The sequence below is a fragment of the Triticum dicoccoides genome, chromosome 3B, assembly GCF_002162155.2.
Source record: "Triticum dicoccoides isolate Atlit2015 ecotype Zavitan chromosome 3B, WEW_v2.0, whole genome shotgun sequence".
Classification (NCBI taxonomy): Eukaryota; Viridiplantae; Streptophyta; class Magnoliopsida; order Poales; family Poaceae; genus Triticum; species Triticum dicoccoides.
The window spans coordinates 56778944-56786742 of NC_041385.1; the positions used below are offsets into that span (position 1 = coordinate 56778944).

A 7799-nucleotide genomic window follows, 5' to 3' on the forward strand; every position below is an offset into this window, starting at 1 on the left:
GATGTGTAGTAATTAATTTGTTTATATTATGTTAGATTTTTTTGTTAGATTAATTAGATTTTTTTTGCTAGATTAGATGTGTAGTAATTTTGATATGTAGTTCATAGATTTTTTTTGTTAGATTAGATTTTTTTGTTAGATTAGATGTGTAGTAATTAATTTTGTTCATAGAATTTTAATGATTTTTTTGTTCATAGTATTTAGAAAAAGGAAAAAAATAAGAAGTAGTTTATATATAGTTGAACTAGCTAGTTGATTTAATAAACTAATTTATTTTACTATATATAGAAGTAGTTTGTTTTTAGTAAGTACTACTTATTTATTTATAGTAAGTGCTTAGTAGTTGAACTAGATAGTTGATTTAATTAATAAAACTACTTTTATTTAACTATATATACAAGTAGTTGCCGCATCGACGTCGGCGATGCCTATCCCGCATCCTCGTCGTCGTCGACTCGGCGGTGGAGGCCTGCTTGGTCAGGGCCATGTTTGAGACTGGGCTCCGCCGGGCTGGTATTGGGAGGTGCTACCTTCCGGGGGACGTAGGTTGGTGAGGAGGCAGCCCGTTGTTGACCTGATCCTTGTTTGGTGGCGGTCGCGTGGGCCAGTGACGGTGGTGAGGCATCCGGACACCGCGGAGGTGGTACGTCACCGTGTCAGCGAGGAGGACAAGAACGTCCGTCGCTACATGGTTGCATTGGAGGGCAGGTTCGACAATACCTGGCAGGTTCTTCAGGGATCTCACTGGAGCTATGATCCTGTGATGGTTCCTTATCTTTGGGTGTCCACCGCCCGCATCGATACCTGTCGGGCGCTACGGTTCTAGTTGTATTAGTGATAATATTCGACGATGTACGGACACCAAGAGATGATGTACTTTTGCTTATAATTATTGAATGCATGCTAATTTGAATACTATACTTTATTTTATGATTTGGTTTTGCTTATTTTATGATTTGGTTTTGCTTATTGAATGCTCATATTGGATAAGTTCTCCTTCATTCCTGTGTGCTAGACAATTTGATATAATAATGCTTTAGAGAATGAAAGGAGGAGCTACATACATCGATCATCGATAGTCAACCCGTGATTAATAATAATGATATAGTTTAATATTTGAATTATGAACGTAGGCCGGAAATGTCGTACTCATCGGATGACGAAAACCGCCCGGGGGAGTGCGACTGGTGCCACGATGACCGAGGTATCTGCGACAGGTTCATTGTGCTGTACGAAGATCGTCGCTTCAGCATTAAGCTCGAGGAGACCTTCGATGTTCATACGGTATGCAACCGACGATAATAGTTTTTTTCGTAATTACTCATGACTTCAACTATTTTAATCATGACAATATTTTTCATCTTTTCCAATTCGACTAGCTTATCCCATGCTTTGCAAGACGCTATGTCTTGGAGAGGATGGGTTTTAAAGACCATGAAAGTTTTGAAACCAAAAAAATTATCCTAAGTACCCATCATGGTGTGGATTTTCAAGTAAAGTTGTACAATGCTCAGAGTGTAACCCATTTTGGTTGCAAAAATTGGGAAACACTTTGCAAGATGTATGGTTTTGATGAGGGTATGCTTGTTACCATGGATCTTGGTGATCCTACAATCGAGCAAGAGAGACCTACGATTTTCGTCCTTGTGGATACACCTCCAATTCTTCCCCCATGTGAGCTTAACATAGTTATTAAGTAATTTGTATTGTTTATTTCAAAATAGTTGACAACTTATTCTCCATTGACAGCTTATTTTCATTCTTCAAAGAATGTGCAGAAGATGGTAGACAGAACCTACTACACCGAAGGCTCCGAACTAACTTATCAGGAGAAAAATCATCCGGTCGCATTTTGTACTGATCTTGAGAATTACAATGTCTACAATCGAATTCCTCAACTTTATGGTCAATACGTGCCACTAGTGCACGTGTTGAACTACGGTAACTATCATGGAGATACCCTGGTAAGATTTTTTTACTATTATAACATCCGTGCATCTTCTTGCACACTCTAAAACTAGTACATCATATCATTGCTAACTACGAAGTTATTACTATGTTTTTCAACAGATAATCCCGAATGATTGTGTGCCTCATCTGATGTATACACACGGTAGCCTTCATGTTTTGAACATACAACCAGGTCTTCCTATGAATCTGAACTGTCCATACCGTGTTTCTAAAAGAAGTGGAGACATGACAATCAAAGAATGGGAAAAATGTATGGACAGTCGTAAGGAGCTTCTTGGAAGCAACATTCAGCGAAGGGCAAAAATTGGAGACAGGATGATTGCCATTCTTCATAATGGAGAGTCAGGGTCTATATTGTTTTATGCTATTTTACCTTAAGGGTGTTTAGGTCCTACCTGATACTGATGATCATGTGTTAAGAACAATTATGTAGGGTTGGGTTCGATGACTATGAGGATGATGATCGTATAACTTATTATCAATAACGAGTAGAAGTTGTATGATGATGCATGATTAGTAGGACGAGTACTTGTTATTATATATGCTGATGTATGCGAGCATGCATGAGTTATTATATCAGCGGGTAAAATGAACATATATAGCAGCAGCGTTGGTAAACCAAGGACGAATATATAAGAGAGGACACTTCTCTCTATTAGCTAGCTAATATAACAACCTAAAAATAACCCCAAAACCCCTAAAGCAGCCACTTTCCAAAAAAAACATGGACTTTTGGTCCCGGTTGGTGCCACCAACCGGGACCAAAGGCCCCCTGACTGGGCTAGGCGCACAGAGCCACGTGGAGGCACATGAGTCACGGTTCTTGTTTGAACCGGGACTAATGGGTGGAGGTATTAGTAACGACCCATTTGTCCCGGTTCATGAACCGGGACTAAAGGCCCTCACGAACCGGGACTATTAGGTGTTTTTCTACTAGTGTCATTCTGATAACAACTTGGCTCATATCCCTATCTATGAGTTTGCATAGTCCAAAATCAGAAAGTTTAGCATTGAAGTCATCATCTAAGAGGATGTTTTGTGGTTTGACATCCAAATGAGCAATTCGTTTTGTGCACTCCTCGTGAAGATAAGAGAGTCCCTTAGCTATATGAGTTATAATCTTGCACCGTGTGCTCCAATCCAGAGGAGAAGCCTCATTGTCATGTCGACAATAGATCCATCTGTCCAAGGATCCTTTGGGCATGTACTCATATACCAAGAGCCTGTGGGATTTCTCTGCACAGAAACCAATCAATCTCACCAGATTAATGTGATGAATGCTGCCAATTGTCTGAACCTCTGCCGAAAATTCTCTTTTGCCCTGACCAGTTCGATCCAAACGTTTTACTGCAATCCTTTCATCACCAAACTATACCTTGAAAACAGACCCAAATCCTCCTTCCCCGAGCTTGTCTGCAAATTGCTCGGTTGCTGCTCTTAGCTGTTGAAATGTGAACCTCATTGGTGTTCCTTGTAGCTCCCCAAACTCTTCCTCTTCTTCCATCTCATGCTCTTGTTGTGTTCTTTGTTTACATATAAAGAAGGCGATGAGGAACAAGATGGTGAGCAAAATGAAGCCGCCTACGGGAGCTAGGATTGCAACAACTCTTCTTACATAGGAGGATTTCGGTTTCATGCTTGTTGGCCCAATAGCTGCAGGCAGAGTACTTGGGGTCGGAGGTGTTACATTAGTCGTGGGTGCAGGCAGGGGATTTTCAGGTGTAGGCGATAATGCTTGATTAGTCAGGGGACAAAAGATGACCTGGTAGTTGGTGCCCGCCGGGCAACTGAAAATGCTGGTGGAATCATCCTTGGGGTAGCTATAGGCATCTGGGCACATCTTCTTAAAGAAGTCCGAGTAGTCCGTGGTGCTGCAGTTGTTTGCCGCGCTCCCAGTACAACAGTACCTGTCCTCCTTGAACACTGTGCACGGGCTGTTACAACCCCCTGGCACCTTCAGCTCGTCTATGCACTGCTATGTGATGTCGGCTGTGCAGCGCGGTCCCTTGGCGCACTCTGACGTTCCCTGAACCAGCACCGGCAGGAAGTCCATGGGCACGTTGAAGCCGTCAAGGAGGGAGATGTCGAAGAAGTCACTCGTTTGGCCTTGGCCAAGCGTGAACTCGCCATCATGTTGGGTGGTTGACCATAGCCCTTGCAGGCGAGCAAGCCGCCACAGCCGCCAGTTTGGCACGGCCCGTTGCCTTCGCCATGGAATGAGCAGTCTGTGCGTGCCCAGATGCGCCCTGCTGAGGTACCAGCGGGCACATTCAGCGCCCATGTCTCCCCTGGACCGAGCTCCACACCACCTCCAGGCAGAGCGGCTGGCCACACGATGTAGGAGCATTGGTTGATGATTTTGAATGTGGTGGCCTCGCTGGTGGCAGCGAGTAGGAGTACGAGGAAGAGAGGCAGGAGGCGGAGAGATGAAGAGGCACTACAAGAAATATGTCAACTTATGACCACCACTATTGGTCACTGAGAGGTCACAAATTTCCATTTATGACCTTTTTGTGACCAAAAGCAGAAGGTCAAAAGCTGGCCATCGTAAACTGACTATAGCGACCTTTCTTCTGGAATGGTCAAAGACGTTTACGACCAAAATATTCCTACTGTGGCGTTTTGGTCACCAGCAACCTCCCCAGGCCACGTAGGCATCCAGCGTGGCAAGCTGATGTGGCACAAGATTCAGCCCGGTCCATTTTGGTGCTTTAGATGGGCCGAGCCCATTAATTTAGCACATTTATTATTTGGCCAAACCCAATAAATCAGCCTATTTTTTATTTGCTTTCCTGGTAATTTTGGTCAGCCACATGGGACAAGCCCAACAATTCAGTCTTTTATTTTGCTACAACGTGGGCTTTTGGGCTCTAGAGTTTCAGATTTTAGTTTTTTAAGATAAGGATCCACTAGTATAATGGGTCCCAATTGTCAGGTTCTAATAAGTAGGTCCCAGTTTTCAGGATTATATTCCTCATATTTCAGCGATCCAATAAATAGTTACACAATGCTTCAAATAGAGCACAACAAAATATCATGAAAACATAGTTCACGTCATGAATATAATCAAATAGAGCCAAACTTGGCACATTACAGTCAAACATGGTTCACATCAGAACTAGTTCACATCAGCTAACACAACTAAAAAATCAGAAAAAAAAACCTAGTTATCTAAGTATAACTAGCTCCAAGAAGCTAGAACTCTAACTTCTTCGTCCTGGAGCTCACGGCGAAACATGAATGAAGGACAGCGTCTGCAAGTTATCAAACAAAATTGTTAGGAACAAAATAAAGGCAAATCTAACAGCACATTAACTTGTAGGCAGTCTGTGTGCATAAATAAGAGTAAAACAAGCAAACTGAGGCAAAATCAGTGAATACTAGTAACTAACAGCAGCGAGTAAAAACTACTCCAATCACATCAGGTTTACAATCCTATTAAATGTGACATTTTTATCATTTTTATCATTTAAGCATGGAATGATTTGATTCAAGAGTACAGACTTGCTACACTATACAGGGGTAATTCAAGACAAGTTAACATAAGAAGTTGACAAAATAAACATAAACAGGTGCAAATCAGTTAATTGAACATTCTGAACATCCAGTAAAAGAAGTAATTCAAGACAAGTTAATTTGTTGTCAAAGTAGAATTCTCCTACACGCTCTGCATCCGCAAGGAAAGTTCAATATCCTTCCCTTGGTAGTACTCAAATCAGCCCAAGACCAAGATAATTTTTAACAAAACTATAGAAGTTACTCCATGCTTTAACAAAAATACATAAACTATGAGAGTATTGATCATGTAACATAGCATAAGTAGTCACAGGATCAAAGAAAAACAAAACAAAATAATAGACAGCAAAGGTAAATGGTTCAGAAATAGGACTGTCTTTTTGGTAGTATTCTGATTAATCGAACACATAGCCAAGTACTAGCAAGTGAAACAGGATTCAATAACTACTCATACAGGAAATCAAGATCACTGGGTAGCATACTAAGTATTCTCAATTAATTTCAGTGCATGACAAGACAAAAAGCATGGCATCAACAACATCAGCAGCAGCATACTACCATCGTAAATAGCAGCACAACAGCAACAGTAGGTAGTAGAAGTAGAAGAGTGAGGGCGCTATCGAGCACAGGGGCACGACCAGGAGTCGGGGAGGACGGGGCCGGAGTAGGTGAAGAGGCCATCCTCCTCCTTGTGGTGCATGCCGGCCGTTGTGACGGCCTTGACTTGCTGGCCATCACCTGATTCTGCTCCCCCACCCGCTGCTCCGCCTGCAGGAATATATACCAATAAAACAAGGTAAAATGAGTAACCAACAGAGCACTTTCTGTATTACCAGAACAAAACTGAAATTCAAACAATAACATGGCCCTTGGTATGGAAACAATTCTGCAGGTGTATACCAATAAAATGAGGTGAAATGAGAACCAACGGCACAATGTCCAAAAAAGGCCAGCAGGATGAAGCTATAGCCAGCTAGCTATGCACCATAGGTGTCTATACGGCCAGGTCAGAAGAATAACACGGCTAACATAAGGAGCGACACAACAGTTGTTGTGCTACCACAGAAAAATTGGGATTCAAACCTACTGTAACTATCACTCCATCCATTATTTAAACTACCAAAACGTCTTTATATTGAGAAACATAGGTACTGGTTGCATATATAGACTAGTAGCAGTACTATGTGTGGCTTATTTAACAAGTCAAATAATTTTACTGTAGACAAGTTGCATATATAGACTAGTAGTAGTACTGTAATTTAACAGTGGCTAAAGCATACAAGAAACATATTGTAGTGTACTCTAGCCCAAACGAATTCCCACCCATGCCTTGTTTCAGATTAGACACTTTCTTACAACTGAATTCCAGATACAATTGGTTTAAGCTCCATGTGTACTAATTAAGAAGGAGCCATATGCCTAGACCCTGAACCTTGAAGAAAGCAGTACAAAATAACTGAATACTGATCATAGAATGCACAAGGTGGTTACAAATCCAAGTGTTAACTGACAATTTCTCAATAAAGTTTCTGTACAACAGCACAAGGTGGTTAACACAAAGGGGAAACAAAGAATTAACATGGCAGCAGAGCAAACCAATACAGCTTGCAACTAATAAGCACATGATATTGCTTGGCAAATCAATTAAGCTCTGGTTAATTATTAAGCGGTGATAATTTCTTATTTGCACGTTCATGTTGATAAGCAAGTTCTAGTGTTCTACTGAACAATGACATGTCATTCGCTACGCATCTATACCTGAGACAAAAGTTGAAGGCAGGAAGCATGATGGATGGATGTATATGCGTAACTGAATCCAGGGGAAATGCCGGAAGGAGATGGAGGGCGTGACAGCGGTGTTCATGTGCGCGCCGGAGATGTGGTCGGTGGCGTAGATCACTGCAGTGACAATGAGGCCGCCGCCGACGGAGTGGCCGAGCTGGGATACGCGCGTCACATCAGCGCCGTAGATGGACGTCGCCCCGCACATCACGAACACCAGCAGGAACGTCGCCACCACCTCCAATATCACCTTCACACACGCAAGAACCCCTCAGACTGGATACTCGAACTTGTATCTTTGAACCCTATTAATCAACTTCAATTTGCAATTTTAACACTGTGCACGCGTCGACCAGAGGACGACTGGCGAGGTCCCCAAACGGAAGAGGAGCGACGGGAGAGGGAGGTGCCCAGGCACGTACCTTGGTGCGCGGAGCTGCCGCTGGCGAGCGGGGGGCGGAGAGGATGGCGCTACGGTGTGCTCGCGGCCCTGCGCGATCCGCCGCTTGCACGCCGCTTACATAGCTTCA

The 7799-nt window shown here is 42.8% G+C and overlaps 1 pseudogene; it reads right to left on the reverse strand.

Moving 5' to 3' along the window:
* Positions 1–7477, reverse strand: part of LOC119279263 — a 15311-nt pseudogene extending 7834 nt beyond the window's left edge.
* Positions 7478–7799: the final 322 nt, after the last annotated feature.